Source organism: Andrographis paniculata, unplaced genomic scaffold (genome assembly GCF_009805555.1).
Source record: "Andrographis paniculata isolate CXL003 unplaced genomic scaffold, ASM980555v1 Contig61END, whole genome shotgun sequence".
Classification (NCBI taxonomy): Eukaryota; Viridiplantae; Streptophyta; class Magnoliopsida; order Lamiales; family Acanthaceae; genus Andrographis; species Andrographis paniculata.
In genome coordinates, this window is record NW_026137597.1 from 3,449,554 (window position 1) to 3,468,926 (window position 19,373).

General features: G+C 35.4%; 1 pseudogene; it reads right to left on the minus strand.

Annotated features, from left to right (window-relative positions):
- Positions 1–1,948: 1,948 nt before the first annotated feature.
- LOC127260342 (probable LRR receptor-like serine/threonine-protein kinase At1g67720) lies at positions 1,949–3,034 on the minus strand (annotated as a pseudogene).
- Positions 3,035–19,373: the final 16,339 nt, after the last annotated feature.

Here is a 19,373-nt window from a genome sequence, read left to right on the forward strand (position 1 = left end):
GTGAGACTTCATCTTCATGAGTTGTGAGTGTTCGGAACATTAGTTGTCGATTAGTTGAGTTAGGTTTCTAATAGTTTGAAGCCGTTGGTGTTGGGTTTGTTTGGAGGCATTTGGTCTTAGAAAGTTAGATATATAGTCGAGAACTTTGCCTCATCCCAAATCAAATGCCTTGTCATTAGTGCCCACCCTGGGCATGGGTCACCTGAGCCCACGCCTGAGGCCCCAAAATTTTGGGCTCTCATTTTTTTTTTTAAAAAAAAACATATTTATATATAAATCAAATTTATAAAATATATGTATAATGTCTTTGGTTGCATTGAAATTTGAGTTTTTTTTATTTAAATTATTTTAATATGAAATTTTTATGAATTAAAAGAGTATATTTTTATTGATAACAATATCAAACAAACTAAAAAAAATAGTAATAATAAAACAAATGATTAAAAAATATTAATTTCTTATAAAAAAAAGATTAATAAGGATTCATTTTTATTTTTACGTGGACTCCGTCAAAATTCTGGAAGGACCTTCTTCTCATAGAAAGTTAGATATATATAGTTGATGTCATATTTTATCAAGTTGGTTATGAAGATTGGCCAGAAATTTCATCAACTTTGTATCTACATAATTATTAGATATAATATTTTGTAAGTAGTATTAATGTTAGCTTATTTGTTTTATTACAATTTCTACATTCTTGTCAACATAATTTTCATGTTGGTGAAATGTAAAATATTTACAAACTAAGGCTTTTTTGTGCTTTAATTCTTATTCTTGTGATATTATTTTATGATGCTGTTTTTTGTTTTCAAAAATTACAAATCATACTATATAAAAATATATATAGATTTAAAATCTCATAAATAATGTATCACCATATATTTATATATATGACATGGAGTGTATGAAGATAATATATATTATAATTTTAAAGTTTTAAAATTAACAATTAATTATTATTATTATTATTATTATTATTGACAGGGCCATTCCTGACTTTTGAAGGGCCCGGGGCGAAATAAAAATTAAGGGTCTTTAAATATATATATAATATTTTTTGACATATAATTAAATATAAATAATAATAAAAAAAAATTTTTAGTATTTTTACTCAAAAATATCAATAATGATAACGCAAAATTGTTCATAATTTTCATGTAATTTTGAAACTTAGCATAAAATTTTTATGTACTTTAAAAATTGTGTGGAGTCCTTTTGTACTTTAACAAATGTTATATAAAACTCACATCATGCAAAAAAAAAATATAAACAAAAAATCATCTTCTCATCATCCAAAAAATATAAAAAGAAGTTTCATTCAACAATTTTGTAAGTATACGAGGGCATCATGCAATTTATAAATTATAGAGAAGATTTACACTAAATTTTAAAACAACAAGAGAGTTGTTGATAATTTTTCCTAATACTAATAATAATTTTGTCTAATACTTATTTTCTTCTTAATGCAAAAAAAATAAAATAAAATAAAATTAAAAATAGAATAAAATTAAAAAAACCCCTTATAAATGATATATTTCCTCCGTCCCTTAACAATTTATTTTTTTTAACAGTATTTTCTACTGACATTGAAAATACCCTTCCAACTTACAACTTACATTAGACAAGTCTTTTCTATTTTATTCATACACACAACCTTACCAAATCCTCTAGCTTCTTTAATTACCCGATGTGGGACACAGACACTTAGAAAAATCATATACACTGCATACACACAACCTTACCAAATCCTCTAGTTACCTATACTCTCATCAAATATCAAAATGTACCACTCTTTGAACACGAAATTGAAGCTGGAAAAACGCAAATTTTTGGAATGTACAATAAGCATCAAGAACAGAGAATAAAAAAAAACCCAAATTCGAAACAAAAAATCGACAAAAAAAGCGTTGAAAGAATGGTTAGAGAGCATCACTTGTGTACGAAGTTTCTATCGAGGCGTCGGCTGGTTTACGTAATCTTCTACCGATAAATGCTGCAGCTCGACGGCAGGCAAATTTAAAGAAGAAGAATGGGCAGAATGTCGGGATACCTCGCCCGAATTGATTTCCGCGCCTTTCACAACGGTGATGGCGTCTTGGATCTCCTTAGCCACTTCCGAAATCGGCGGTCGAGCGCTCCCGTTTGCGTGCACACACATCAAAGCTTTCTCGGCTATTTTCCACATCGACTGGCTTTCGTAGCTCTGCAATGTTGGGTCGATGATACTCTGTATGTCGCCGTTACCCATGTGCATCTTCGCCTGAAAACGAGTTCGATATATATAATCGAAATAAAAATAATAATTTTGCTGTAATCGCAATTGCCTTACCCATTGGACGATGTTTCTGCAGTTGCTGCCGAAGCTTTCGTTCGAGATATATAGCTTCCCGACCGGATATTAGCTCGAGAAGAATGACTCCGAAGCTGTAGACGTCACTCTTGTCGGTTAACTGCTGGGAGATGTAATACCTGCAACGGTGCCGAGATCGATTTAATCGGAGACGGGTTTAGAAAAATAAATCGGGATTTTTCGTATCGAAGCTTACTCGGGATCGAGATAGCCAATGGTTCCTCGAATGACGCTGGACACGTGGGACACTCCATCGACGGCGATTTTCGAAAGACCGAAATCTCCGACCTTAGCTCTCATGTTCTTGTCGAGAAGGATATTGCTCGTCTTCAAATCTCTATGGATGATCGATGGCACGCAGCCGACGTGAAGGTACTCGATTCCTGAAACACGTAGCGAATGGTGTTTATTTTTTCCGATCTTTTTTTATTGAGCTGATTTGAACGATAGATATCGAACCTTTCGCGGCGTCGTGGGCAATCTCGAGGCGCTTTATCCAATCAATACCTTGTCCGCGATCAAATGTCCCTGTCGATATATCCGTATTCAGCTCAGACAACCTTAACCGAATCACGGAAATGTAACTACGACATTCTTACCGTAAAGGTGATCCCAAAGAGTCCCGTTATGCATGAACTCGTACACAAGAATGCTCTTTCCTGATTCCTTACTGTACCCGAGGAACAAACAGATAGATAGATAAGGGGCAGATGAAGTATATATTTTTTTTTACCTATAATAGAATATAAATAATTAGATAAAATTTTTCTAATATTTTTAGATAAAATATCAATAACAGTATTAATATTAATTTTGTCTAAACAATATTTATAAATAATATATTTTTTTATCTATAATAAAATATAAACAATTGAATAAAATAAAATTTCTAACATTTTTATATGCAAAATATTAATAATAGTATTAATTAATATTAACTTTGTTTAAAATATACTTTCAAATTTTTAGGGTACATGAATTTGAACCAAAAACCTCGTTCTATTAATATATTAAAATCAAATAATATTTTATACATAACATAAATATATTATGGGTGCTTATTTAGATTAGGACTTGGGCGGACTCCCCTCTTACCCGGCCCACCCGGGCCCAAGGCCGACCCTGGATATTGAAAGTAGATAAATCTAAAAATAAAAAATCAACTTTTGTTTTTTGATCGGATAAAAAACAATTTTTTCTTGTAAGGTACGTGATACTACTTTTTATTCAATTGATTTAATTTATAGTGTATATTTATGTAGTTATAGGTCAATTTTGCAAGTGCTAAATTTATGTGGATATTGAAAGAAAGACTTGACAAAATATGTTAGTTATGTTTATGTGTGATTTGATCACTCTATGGTACTATTTATGTGATTAACATAGAATTATTGAAATTGAGTCTTTTTCTTTATTTGATTTTTTATTTAAATAATATTTTGTGTGATATTTTGTAAGAGTAAATAATATATATATTTTATTGAATCATAAATTTTTTATATAAAATAAAAACAAACACAAAAAAATATATTAATTATAAAAATTCATATATATAAACTAAATATAAAAATATTTATAAAAATAAAAATATCCAAAACAAACTTAATAAATTAAATAATAAAAGACAAAGAATTTTATTTATAAAAATATTGTAAATATATTAAATTGTAAAAAATTCACTATTTCGGCTAATATAAAAAATTTATACAAAAATCTAGAATCAATTTAAAATATAAATAATATATATATATAAGCCTTCTAGAATCATCCGCTACTATAAAAATTGGTGAACACATAGAAAGAAAAAAAAAGTAACACGGCCAAAAAGCTATATTTAAAAAATTGTAGAAAAGAATAAATTAAAATATAATTAAATAAATAAAATATATAGAATCCTTCTAGAACCATCCTTTACTACTATAAAAATCACCAATTTTAGGATTAGGGTTATTGTATACTTTCTTGGGGGCGGGACAAGGCCTCTGAGGTTCAGATACGATGATTTTGAGTTTTTTCATTTTCATTTGATTTGCTTGCTTGTCTATTTTTGTTTATTTGTTTTAGTTGCTTAGATGGAGATATGAGAAAGGCAAAATGATAATCTTGGCACCACTCAAAAAGAGAAGATCTGACTGAAGATTGAGAATAGATAGATGTCATGGTGGCAAGAAAGGTATTGGTTTTGCAGATGATGAATCAAATATTACTATGAGGTAAGTTTTCTAGAATTGATTAACGATTTAAAGCAAGTATTTTTTTACTGTGACAAAAATCTACCATGTATCTATCAATGGTGCAGTACTCATTGGATCCTGTGCTTATCAAACTCCACCGTCAATAAGGAAACATAGGCCGACTATAGGGATTTTGTGGACGCAAGGCCTGAAGTAGGAGCAATTGTGGATGCGTGGTGGCGGGAAGGCATAACTTCCGCTCTACTTCCCCGGTACACTAGTTGAACACATACAATAATTTGGCCTTTCAGACCCCCTAATTGTTATCAACTGATTCGTATATCTAACCTATCTACAGGTGAGAAAAAGTTTTTGTCGGTAGAGCAGCTGTTGGAGCTCCCAACCACACTCCAAAGTCAGCCACTGCTTCTTGATAATGCTTTAGATGAGGTACCTTTCATGCCCTTGTAACTCTCAAAAAGTCCCTTTTTTTTTTCATCTATTACTCGATTATGAATATAGGTTTTTTGTAATCAGGTTTTTGGGGCTACATATGTGAGCATCGATGTGCTTAAGAACAATACTACTACGTGGCAGTTCAAGGTGTGTGTATGTATATATGTAGGTGTTTAAATTTTGTGCTTGCATAGTAGTTTGATGTGATGATTGTAAGAGGGGATAGTGTATTTTTCTTGGGAGGTTTCGGGATTGCATACTAAAGAATTTGAAAAAATAAATTTTCTTTTGTATTTTACTTGGGAGGTTTCGGGATTGCATACTAAAGAATTTGAAAAAATAAATTTTCTTGATGAACGTAGTATATCTTAGAAATACCAACATTTTTTGGTTGAACATTTTGTATGTCTTGAGTAGAATCTTAAAGTAGTATTGATGAATCTGAAGACCAAGATTCATGCCCGTGGGTCATTTGGTCCTGATTTCCAACAGACGAAGTTCCAGAACTCTTTAAAATGGTAATTATCATTAGCTACACTTCAGTATGCTATCATACTATAAATCCTTACAATCTAACTCTCTTCAATATGCTTCAGGTTAAGGGATGTGGTGCGGAAGTTACATTCGACATATAAAAGACGGAATGATGCTGCTGGTGACGTGATACACATATATGCGCGCACAAAGTGTTTTCTCCGACTAAGGGTGAATTCTAGTTCTTCCAAACTCGAAACACCAAAATGCCGACCTGTTGAACTTGAATTATGCATGAGTAATTAATTCTTCAAATGCATCCTTTTTCAGAAATACAAGAAAGTAGTATCTCCCCCCATTCACATTACTCCACAAGACCTCAGCCCAAAGTATGCTGAGAAATTGGGTTCAGGTGTACACGAATACCACAAAACATATAGTGATTCATATTGTATAGGACAGTTAATGTTTTGGTATTCTAATATCCCGACCCAAATGTTTTGCTGGCTGAATCAAGCAGGGGATGCCTGTCCTTACCCAAATCCCAGAAGCCATCACAACAACTTGTTTACGGCCGAAGGACAGAGAAGTTTATGCTTTCTATGATGGTAAGCCTGATGCCTTGATTATCATGTACAGATTTAGTAATCAAATTTAATATTTGTTTTCATTTTTATGAATTGAGTCTGACTGATAATCTCCCATGTATTATCTTTGTCAGAAGAAAAAACCCCAAATGCCTTGGCCGGAGGACCAGATATGGTCATTCAAGAGCTCCCTGAACATTGTTGGCAGCCCAATACTGGATGCTGTGCTACACAAGGCTCGCATTAACAAACGGATGCTTCGCTGGTTAAGACTCAAATCTAAGGTCTCCTGAGGAACGTAGCATTCAAAGATAGTGGTTGCCGAATGATTCCCGATAAGAAGCACCAATTCATGTCTCTCGGCTATTCAGCAAAGAGCAAGATGGCAAACACAATGGGGCATTGTAGCCTGTAGGGCCTGTGATTTTAACTAGGTGGATCCAAACATGTATTTCTTGCATTTTTTTTGTGCTCATTTAGTTTATTACAATTATTTCCACTTTATTGCCAACATCATTTTCATGCCGGTGACATGAAAAATATTTAAAAAGTAAAGCTTATTTGTGCTTTGATTCTTATTATTGTGACATTATTTTATAATATAGTTTTTTCATTTTGAAAAACCACAAATCATATTAAATAAGTTCTTCCCTCTTTTTATCATTCAAATAAACTTTGTATAATAATGTGAAATATATAAATTAAAGAAATATATTCGTAAATATAGTTAGAAATGTAACTAGATAATATATAAAAAGAAAAAAAAAGTTTATAATAAATTGAAAATATAAATAAACAAATAAAAATCATCTGCATACAATGTTCAAGAAGCATTGGCCTGCATTTGTTTTTTATTGTGTTTGAAAACTTCTTTTATTTCAAAGGGAACGGTAAAATAATTTTTTATTTCTAAAAAAAAATTAAAAAAAAAAAAACCTTTGATTTAAGATCTTGTTCTCTATTTTCTTCCTTCTCATCTGTATGGTTTTATTGTATATTATTTGCACATAGTTTTGAGTCAACTGTTTCTTGTAAGATATGTAGTACTACTTTCTTATTTAATTGATTTATTCTACTTATAGTGTGTATTTAGATTTTATATAGTTATGGGTCAACTTTTCCACGGCTAATTTATGTGGATATAGGAATGATGGCAGCATCAAAAGATGTTAGTTATGTTTGAGTGTGTGATTTGATCGGCCTATAGTACTATTCATGTGATTATAATAGAATTATCGAAATTGAGTTTTTTTTATTTGAATTTTGATTTAAATAGTATTTTGTGTGATCGCTACCATAAAATTGGGCTAAAGTTGCGGTAACAAAAATCACGATTTTAGTACAAATTGGTAACTTTTTACTGAAAAGCCACGGTGAAATATACGAAACTATTTTCATGGAATTTTGTTGGTGAGTTTTTCTAAATTGGTGATAATTTTGTAATAAAATATTACATAGTAATACCATGGCGTCCGTGATTTTCTATAGCAACATAAACTACAATAAAATTTCGTGATTTTAAATGGTGACATTTTTGTGACAATAAGTTATAAAATAATATTATTACACTTTCGTGACTTTATATCAACAAAAGTTGTAACAATTTTGAGACTATATTTTTGAACAAATAATATGATTATATTATAATTATTGTTTAATGCAGCTACGCACCATTATTTATCATATAAATCTGCATGTCTTAAGCTAACCACTAACCACTAACCACACTATTTTTAAATTTAATCTGCAACTCGGAAGCTATGTCCTATCATGCCGACTTAGCTATCTAATTTGAAGTATTTATTGAAAATATAAAAATTAATAAATTTATTTTATATATATTTTTTTAGTGTTACAAATGACTTATTAAATTTCATCAATTGTCCACCAATTATAAAGTTTCAAAGTTAACAATGCATTTAAATCTATTATCGATATGATAACTATAAATAGTTAAATATTGTATTACATTAATATCTAAAGTAAATTAAATTAATATCTATTAATTAAATAGAATAAAAAATAATTAAAATTATGTATAATGTATCCGCAAGTAGTTATTATTTTTTTATAAAAATAAATATAGAATTAAGATTTTACGAATATTACGGTACTTATATCATAATTTTAGATAGTCATGAATACTTTAAAAAAAAATCAATTAAAATACTTATATCAATTTTGAATATTTTTGGTATTTGTTCCGTAACTTAAATTAGTCAGAAAAAATTTTGTGACAATATTTATGACGAAATAGTAAAAAAAATACGAAATAGAAATATCTTTGGACATATTCGTTACATAAGCCGTTCTTTTAAATAGTCATGGAAAGTTACTTGTAACTTTTTCTATAAATATTACCCTCGGTACAATCAAAGCAAGAAATTATGACATAAATTTATTACGAAATTGCTCTTCCCAACTTTTAATTGTCACAAATTAAAATCTATGACAAATTTCCGCAATTATCAATATTTTTTCTAATAGATAATATTTTATGAGAGTAAATAATATATTTTTCTATTGTAAACGTGCGGGCTGCATTGCAAACTTATTTTTATTTCAAATAAAAAAGCACAAAAAATATACTATTAATTATAAAAAAAAAAATTAAAGTGATATATATAAAATAAATATGAAAAATATTTATAAAAATAAAAGTAACTAAAAACTGCAGAAATGTATTTATAGATATATATTGTAAAAGATTAACTGCTTTAATAATATAAAAAACTATAGAAAAATCTGAAATAAATTAATAAATATATATATCCACACAGATCTATGTACTGAATTTTTGTTTTTAGCATTAATGATGATTACTAAAAATATTAACTATTTTAATTATATTTAAAATAAAATTAAGCAGAAATAGTCCAAAATCCTTCTAGAATCATCTGCTACTATAAAAATTGTAAAAAGATCTTAAAATAAATCAAAAATATAATTAAATAAATAAAAATAAATAGAATCGTTCTAAAACCATCCTCTTAATACTATAGAAATCTTCCACTTTTAGATACGGTTATTGTATACTTTCTTAGGCTGCGGGATAAGGGCTATTTTGAGGTTCATATTCTAATTATTTTGAATTTTTTCATTTCCAGTTGATTTGTTTGCTTAATTTTGTTTATTTGTTTTGGTTGCTTAAGTTGGAGATATGAGAAAGGCAAAATGAGATTTTGACAGCACAATATGGAACAAAAAGATAGTGAGAAGATTTGGCTGAGGATTGGGAATATATTGTTGGGCGATGGATGCAATGGTGGCGAGATAGGTGTTGGTTTTGCGGATGACGAATCAAAGAGTACTCTGAGGTAGGTTTTGTAAAATTGATTTAAGGATTTAATGTATCTCTCAATCTCGGCTTGTTAAACTCCACCATCAGCAAGAAAACCTTTTCAGACTATAGATCAGGAAGGATAGTGACAGGATTAGCGCTATCAAATTTCTTCATTCATCTTAGTGGATTGATCGACGCTGGATTTGGGGAGGAGACATCTTTCTTGTTCAGACCTGTGTTGTTTGTCCCATAACAATATATAAATTAGATAAAAGTGAAATTTAATTGGTTGATGGTGACAGATTCAAAAGGGCTAACAATTTTCGTAAGCCCTACGGGTCAACTCATCCAATTAAAAAAAAAAATTGATAACATGCCAGGATGGACGAGAGAAGACCCCTTTTTCTCGGACCTCAAGTATTGCCTCGAGAAGTTGTTTGGATTGATGCACCAGAATATGATTCTATACTTGAGGGATCTTCTTAGCTAGTAGGTAAAAATTTGTAATTTTGTGGGATCATGTTCATTGTTTGCACTCAATTCAACATTAGAAAGGAACGTACATTGTAAGTTGAATAGCGTTTGATTTTTAGTGGTAGGCCTACCGATTGTAAGTATTTTGGTTGTCCAAATCACAAAGGGGACATAGTGATCTTCGGATTGATTGACACTTGCAGGTATGTATTTGAATTATTGATTCTAACTTTAAATATATATATATATCTTCGTACGTGAAGAATCATCTGATTTCTTTCAGCTTTTTTATGTAATTGTTATATATAATATGCTTATAGTGTGTATTTAGATTGTATGTAGTTACGGGTGGACTTTTGCAAGTGTTTTTGTGTGGATATGTATATGAAGAAAGACTTTGGTTAAATGTGTTATGCATGTTTGGGTGTGTGGTTTCATCTGCCAATAATACTCAATAGAATGTTCATGTCTTTTGAATGAATGCCTTAGATTTCGTAAATCCCAATATATGCTAAGTGGTTGTGTGTACATTATAATTGGTTGTTTGAATTCGGATAACGAATTCTTTTTCCAATACACCGGACATACCCTTGACGATCACAATAATGTTTCCATGAACCAAAAGGTGACAACCTCATTTAGTGAAAAGACTAATTGCTTTGTCTGATGAAAGCAGTAAAGAAATTAATATATATTATATATATATAAATATACACAAACATGCCAAAAAGTGAGGCTGTCAAATGGGTGGCTATCAGCAGCAGCATAAATTTCAATGTTTCCAGCTTCGTTCCTTCAATTCTACAGGTAGATGTCCCGAGAGCAGCTCCCATCGTACACAGGGATATGCTAGTGTTGTCTCCAAACCTTAAGACATTCTTTGTTTGATTGTACCATTAAGGAGTACAAAATTCAATAATAGCATATTTTAATTTAGTCACAGAAATAGTTGGATCCAAAGCGAAATTTTCCAATTCTGCCTTGTTTGGAGCTCCCTTGGTGCCTAAAGCTATTTGCATATTTCTGTCCAAAATTTTGCCGAGATGGAGCATTGGATCAACAGGTGGTGGCCGTTTCCATGTCCTCCTTGCAGAGGACACAAACAGGATAGAGCCATTGATTAAATCCCACTTCCCTCTTTCTTCTTCACATACTTTGTCCAGTCCTCTGTCGATACGCAAATGCCTGGCTCAACGATTAGGATTTTTCTATTTTATCTGTTGGATGTGATGTTTTGTACGACAAATATTGATATTTTTGGCCCAACGTGATCCGTGATCCATTTCCCCACTTGCAACTCAAACCCCTAAAACTTGGAGCTTATTCTATTAACCGTGACCCGCACTGATATATAATTCTTCCCTGTTCCATTCTTTGTGTACGTAAAATTCGATTATATTCTGAGTGTTTATTCTCTTCATGCATTCCCTTCATCGGTTTTTTTAGGGTTTTTTCTATTTTTTTGTTAGTTACAATCGTTATCTTCGTCAATCTTTCCAAGTAGACTACTTTCTTTGCGAGCTGTGAGTGTTTGGGGGATGTGATGTTTTGTACAAAAATTATTGATATTTTTGGCCCAACGTGATCCGTGATCCATTTCCCCACTTGCAACTCTAACCCCTAAAACTTGGATCTTATTCTATTAACCGTGACCCGCACTGATATATAATTCCTCCCTGTTCCATTTTTGTGTACGTAAAATTCGATTATGTTCTGAGTGTTTATTCTCTTCCTGCATTCCTTTCATTAGTTTTTTTAGGGTTTTTTCTATTTTTTTGTTAGTTACAATCGTTCTCTTCATCAATCTTTCCAAGTAGACTTCTTTCTTTGTGATCTGTGAGTGTTAGGGGGATTAGTTGTCGATTAGTCAAGTTAGATCTCTAATGGTTCGAAACTGTTGGTATGGAGTTTTTTGGGAGGCAGGTGGGCTTAGAAAGTCAGATATATAGTCGAGAACCTGGCATCTTCCCGAATCAAATGCTGCCCACACCCAAGGCCTCAAAATTTTGGCCACTTTTAGCGGCTCATTTTTTAAAAAATATATATTTATATAAAGATTAAATATAATATGATCTTTTTATGAAATAAACTTGTACTCCCTCCGTCCCAAACAACGTGCAACTTTTGTTTTGGACATGGGTTTTTAGGTGAGTAGTATTAAGTAGGATAATTTAGAAATAATGTGATGCGATGGAGAGAGAAATGTATATTTTATTTTTTTATTTGCATGATCTGATAGCGTAGAAATTAAGTATAATTAATTGTTTCCTATTTTGAAAATATTGCAGGGTGTTTGGGACATACCAAAAAGAAATGTTGCAGAGGTGTTTGAGAGAGTACTACATTTTTATTGATAACGATACTAGACAAACTCAAAAAATTTAAGTAATAAAAGAAATAATTAAAAAATTAATTTTATATCAATTATATGTAAAAAAATCAAGGATTTTTTTTTTCTACCTAGAGCCAATCAAAACTCAGGAAGTACTCTGTTTGACATAAAAAAATTAAATATATATATATATAGTTGATGTCATATTTTAACAAATTGGTTCTCAATATTGGCGAGAAATCTCATGAACTTTTTATCTACATAATTATTAGATATAATCTTTTGTACGTATTATTAGAGTTTCTTATTTGTTTTATTATAATTATTTCTACTTGGTCGCCAACATAATTGTCAATGATGGTGACACGGAATATATTTAAAAAGTAAGGATTATTTGTGCTTTGATTCTTATTATTGTGATATTATTTTATAATGTAGTTTTTTTATTTTGAAAAATTACAAATCATATAAAATAAGATTTTCCCCATTTTTATCAATCAAATTATGTATATATATTTAGATTTAAAATCTCATAAAAAATGTATATATGTAAATCACATGTGTGTATGAATCTAATATATATTATAATGTTAAATTTGTAAAAACAACTATTTATAATATTTTATGTATATGGATATTGTTAGAGACAAAATGTAAAAATTATAAAAAAGAAAAGGAAAATATATAGAATGACGAACAATATTTATATAAATAAATATATATAGACAATAAACTTCAAAAAAATAATTTGATATACATAAATTAAAGAAGTATATTTATAAATATATATAGGAAATAACTATAGTTAGAAAATTAGAAATGAGATTAGAGAATATATAAAAAGAAAACAAACGTTTAGAATAAATTGATAATATAAATAAATAAATAAATAAATAAAATCGGGAAAAAATCAAAACAAGTCTCATCGAATTTAAAATTAAGGATAAACTGTTTTTTAGTCCGGTATCTGACCTCTATTATCATTTTAGAACTTTAAGTGGACCATGTCTGAAAATAGTTCAGTAAATTTTTTTTTTCGCTAAAATGGTCCTCCGGTGCCGGAGTCTCCACGCTGGCTAGTCGTTACTGACTGGCACTACACGGCTAACATGTCATCGCCACATAGATGCCACGTCGGATGGCCATTTAAAAAAAAAAAAAAAAAAAAAGAGTTTACTTGCAAGACTATTTTAAGACGTAGTTCATTTAAATGTCCTAAAAAAATAAATGAGGTCATATACGAGACTTAAAAAATAGTTTAGCAAGACATTTTATAAAATAAAAAATTAAAAAATATCCACGTGTCGATGATCTAGCATCTACGAGGCAATGACATGTCAGCCGCATCAGCGCCATGTCAGCATCGGCGGGCCAACGTGGAGACACCGGCACCGGAGGACCACTTTAGCAAAATTTTTTTACTTACAGGTCAGATAGAGTCCACTTAAAGTCATAAAATGATGAATGTGGTCAGATATGGGACTAAAAAATAGTTTACACTAAAATTAATATATTTTAGTCTCATTATAAAAAATTCACCAATTTTAGTCCAAATATAAACAATTTTAATCAATTCTAGTCCCACCCATAACAAACTAACAATAACAGCTGATGTGGACGTAACGTACTGTGATGTGGCATCGGATGTGGACTAACACAGCTGTGTTCAATCACCACACGGCCATGTATTATTTTGTAATTGCAATTCATATCGCCAAATCGAATAAAATCAAGATTGATTCATCCATTCAATTCCCACGTACGCTTTCCTATTAATTTCCCCAACCTTTCTTCTCCGAAATTTCTCCTTCTTCTCCTTCCTCCCCTTTAATCAATAATTCCTCAACCCTTCAATCCTTCAATTTTTACTGTATGAGCTTAGATGCAAGTATTTCTCACACTTTTTTATTATTTTGAAATATATCTTATTTCAGAGAGAACCAATAAAACAACTTTTCATTTAAAATTCCTGTACACTCCAAAACTCAACCATAAGGTCCAATCCATGTTGGGAGCCCGACCTAGGGAGAAACACGGCCCACAAGAAGGCCCAAATCAGTGGGATACTTGGTCAAAGGAGAAACGGATAAAGCATAATTTGAAAGTGAGAAGAATTTGGGGGAGGTTGGAGAAAAATAAGGAAGTAAACCTTATCTGAACAAGGTTTAGAGAATAAAAGGGAAAAGAAGACGCCGTGAGAGGGAATCTCATCTTCTTCAACATTAATTTTTTCTCTGCATTATTTTCTTGTAATATTTTCAGAATTTTTACAACTTTTTTCGATTAATTCCAATTTAATTTTTAGCTTCGTTCTTGTGTATTTACCTTCCTTTTTTTCGTTAATTATTCGAATATCGCGAGATAGCCCGGATCCTTTCTTGAGGAGGCCGGGGAACCCTTCGAACAAATAAATTCCGACAGGCTTTTCCGATTAAGCCGTCGGTGGCGATTTTTTTACGACAACAGATTGGCACGCCCAGTGGGACACCGACCTCTCGCGACTTTTACATGCAACTTCGAGAGAAAAACTGATACCGCCGACGACTATGGAGATGTCAAAAAACAAAAAACTCGTCGGCGATTCGTCATCGCACCCTGCGCAGGAAGCTGCCCCTCGCGATGAGGCCTCCGCTGCTGCTGGAAGGCCGGACCAGAACATTAGCCTTCCAGCCAGCGTCCTTCAGGAGCAGATCCGTGAGGAAATTCGGTCGTCCCTTCACGGATCCGCCCAAGAACTATCGAAATACATTAGCGACGTTCTGAAATCCGCCATTCGGAATGAGTTTGCGCTGCTTCTGGAGGAAGAAACTCGAAAAAGTAAGGTCCGGAAGGTCGATTCTAGCGAGCCAGAGATTTGGCCTCCCGCGGGCCTTACAACCAGCTTCGCAGCAGATCCGAAATCCCAGGCAGTTAAGTATGACCATATTACTCTGTTCGGTAGGGATACCGGATCTGGAGGACCTCCGATCACCATCCAGAAGATCGGAGAATCTCAAACGTCGGCCGGGCAGGCTTCCTTTGGGCCGCCTTCAACCGACGGATTTGGGACGACCTTCGGGTCAGTTCCATCAGTACCATATAAGCAACATAATCTGCTAATTTCTGGAAATACTTTCAGCACCCTAGTTACCACTCCAGGCCTTCGAAAAAACCCAATGGCCGGACAAGAGACTTCCAATGCATGGGGGGCAGGGCCGACAGCGATACCAGCACTTTCTTTGGTCCCAAAGCCTTCTGGAATGACTTGGGAACCAGGAGGATCAGTCCTAACACCATCCCAATACACTAGGGGGCAGGGAGCTGCTGGGGAAGGTCGATTTGCTGCTGGTTCCGGGCTGGAAAAAACCTACGAATATTCTGCCCAACCAGCCCCTGAAAATACACCATTGCAACAGGTTCCAATCTTTAGAGAACCTACGGAAGGCCCTCGAGCTCGTTTCTCACAATGGGGACCTACTCAACAAGCCTTCCCGCAGCCGGCGTTACACAATCCGCAGTCCATTCAGGCAGCTTCCGAACAGCCTGGGGGGCAGGCAGAGATGGTGCCGCTGCCACATCCTATCATAAATCTACAGGTAATCGAAAATGTGATTCATAGGATATATGACGATCGGAAAAGCAAGGATTCGATCGAGCAGTTCTTGGAAAAATTAAGGAGCGCTGAAACTAGACGCCAAGTTCGTGTACCAGAGGACCAGAGGGTGAATGTGGTAATAAGTAACATGAAGCACCAGCTGCATGACAGCTTGGCTCTTCAGGAATGTCACGACTTTCGGCAGCCGATGTCCAAAGCTGCGAAGGCCGAGCAGCTCTTCAAAGAAACTCAAATGGCCCGAAATCAAAAGTTTTGGAGTGGTAATCATTGCGTGTTTGCCCAAGAAGGGGTTGCCGAGGTTGACGAGGAGCAAGATGAGACCTTCTTGGCTGAAATTTCGCTGGGGAAGGCATATACATGCTTGGCTCTTAAGCCGCCTCGACGGAATGAGGTGAATTTGAAAGTATCTTACTCGTTCGACATCGCGAAAACGGAGCAGATTTTTGACTACTTGCTGAAAGATAACCAACTCCGCCTTAAAGAAGGTCACAAGATGCCGTCCGAAGAAGAACTGAATGGAAAATCATTTTGCAAGTGGCACAGGATGTATGGTCATCAAATTGGTAACTGTATCGCTTTCCAAAACGAGGTTCAGAAAGCAATCAAAGAAGGCCGCCTCAAGCTGGCCGAAAAACCTGATATGAAGATAGATACAGAGCCGTTCCCCGCACCGATAAATGTTGTCAGAATGCGTCCCGCCAGGCCCAGGAAAACTGGACCAGGGTTTAGGGCAGGCGGCAAGGGAACAGGCATTAAAACACCAGTGTTTGAGAGACTCGGAAGGGCAATCAAACCTCCGAGAAAAGGCTCGGTATGGGATAGGCTTTCCCCCACAAATACGGTCGCTGAAGTGAGTTTTGAAAAAGGAGGGGAAGTTTGGCGAGTCACGTCTATAGATCAAGTGGTGATCACACCCTACCAAACTCGATAGCCTGGGAAGGCTCCAGACGACGGAAGTTGGACACAAAATCAGAAGAATCGGTCGAACCAACTCCCTACCAGAACTCAAAAACGGAGGGCCCAACGACAGCGTTTAGCCGCTCGTCTTGAGCAGCAGGCTGGAAGGCAGCAAAGACCTCTCCATGCAAGAGAGTCTGACATGCAACACCAACAATCTAGAGGGAGAAGTACGGAAAGATTAGATTCAGATCGTCGAGACTTGCGTCATCACATTCAGACCCAGGAAAGAATGGAGGCCAAAAGGAGTCTTCTCAAGGGTCGAATTTCCCCAAAAGACCAGCTTCACGGTGACGATTAGGGAAAATCCAATTCCTAAAGATGAACCTAAGATTGACGCCCTCATATGCGACGAGGCTGCGGAAGTGGTTACAGACATTATCGCCGACGACGAAGATCTGAAACAGCATAAAACCGACCTTGAGATTGGGACCGTGGGCGTATTACCTCAGGAATTTAAAGCACCTTCGTATCAGCCTGATTTCCTCCAGGGGGATATCTTGCTGGAAGAAGTCGGTCCATTGTATTGGGCAGAACAAGAACAAAACGCTTTAGGAAAATTTCCAGACCCAGTGGTTTTCCAGAAATTGTCTGACGAGGATACACGGCACCTTAAACCGTTGTTCCTTACTGTTTACCTCGACGGAAAAACAGTCAACAAGGTTCTGATTGATGGAGGGGCATCAGTCAACATCATGACCCTGCCCACCTTGAGGAAAATAGGAAAAACTTGAAACGATCTAATTCCAACGTCATTACGAACGACCGACTTCACTGGAAATGCCCATACGGCTGCGGGCGTTGTAGTGGCAAAGGTGACGGTTGGAACCAAAACAGATCAAATGGCCTTCTTTGTTGTCGAGGGAAGGCCGACCTACTCAGCCATTCTTGGGAGGGACTGGATTCATACTACTCAATGTGTGCCGTCAACTCTCCACCAGAAAATTATGTTCTGGAATGGGAACCAAGTCAAAACAGTGGCGGCCGAAACCGATCCTAACATGGAGGTACATTCGGCCGAAGCTGTGTATTATTCTCCGGAAGTCTACCTGCTCTCTATGATGCTGGAGGACGCAGAGAGATGGAAGGAGTGTAAGTTAACCCTAAAAGGGTTTGAAATCACAATAGAGGCCGACGAACGGCCCGACGACACGGGCAGTCGTCATTTCTGACGACCTAATCATACGAGAGTGGGAGGCAAGGGTAGGCAGATCAGGTTGTCCATTTATACAAGGAAGCGATCTTGCCGCCCGTTTGCCTGATAAGCAGGCAGGAATGGTTCCCGAACCGCTTGCGTGCGATCAAAATGAAGAAAACGTTCAGCCGCCGATCCAGAGGGCTACCCCTTCTTTCGAAGCTCAAGATCTTCTGGAAGAGCTTAACCTAGGAAGTGATGCAGCGCCGCGGATGACAAGGATTAGCACCTTACTAGACGGCAGCGCGAAAGAGAAACTGGTCGCTCTGATCTGTGAATTCAGAGACTGTTTCGCATGGGACTACCATGAAATGCCAGGGTTGTCAAGAAGGCTGGTGGAGCACCGATTACCCATCAAGAATTCATGCCGACCCCTTAAGCAGGCCCCTAGGTGTTTCAACCTAGAACTATTGCCGACGGTAAAAGAGGAGGTCGAAAAACTTCTCAAGGCTAATTTCATTCGAACATGCAGGTATCTAGAATGGATCTCCAATATCGTGCCCGTGCCGAAGAAGAATGAAAAGATCGGCATTTGCATTGATTTCCGGAACCTCAACCTAGCAACTCCAAAAGACGAGTATGTAATGCCAATCGCCGATATGCTCGTAGATTGTACGGCGGGATATGAAATCTTATCATTCATGGATGGATACTCGGGATACAATCAAATATCCTTGGCCGAAGAAGACACTCATAAAATGGCCTTCCGTTGCCCCGGGGCAATCGGAATCTTTGAATGGATAGTCATGCCTTTTGGGTTAAAGAACGCCGGAGCCACTTACCGAAGGGCGATGAACACCATTTTTCATGACCTGATTGGCACTAGCATGGAGGTGTATATAGATGATGTAGTCGTGAAGTCCCGAGCCTTCGCCGATCATCTACTGGATCTTCGCAGAGTCTTCCTGCGAATGAGGCAGCATGACCTCAAGATGAACCCGGCCAAATGCGCCTTCGGGGTACAAGCAGGAAATTTCTTGGGGTTCTTGGTGCATCAAAGGGGTATCGAGATTGATAAAAACAAGGCTAAGGCTGTCCAAGACCTCGGGTCTCTTCACAATATTAAGGAATTACAAAGCCTGATGGGAAAAATCAATTTCTTGAGGAGATTCATCGCCAACGCCGCTGGCAAGATGGAAAGCTTTTTCTACATTATTGCGAGGGAGGAAAGACGCATTCGAATGGGGAGATGCCCAGCAGCAGGCCCTGGACCAGATCAAGCTGGCGTTAACATCTCCGCCGGTGTTGATGCTGCCGATCCGTGGAAAAGGACTAAAGCTGTATATAGCCGCAACAGACGATACGATAGGTTGTCTTCTAGCGCAGGATGATAACGAAGGCCAGTCCTTCAAGGCCGTTTGGTTAAATGGGCACTAGAATTAACATCATTCTCTCTAACATATCAGCCCCTCAAGGCTGTCAAAGGACAGGCCATTGCCGATTTTTTAGCCGAACATCCAGGGATGGTTTAGGCCACAGCGATAGATTATGTAGGG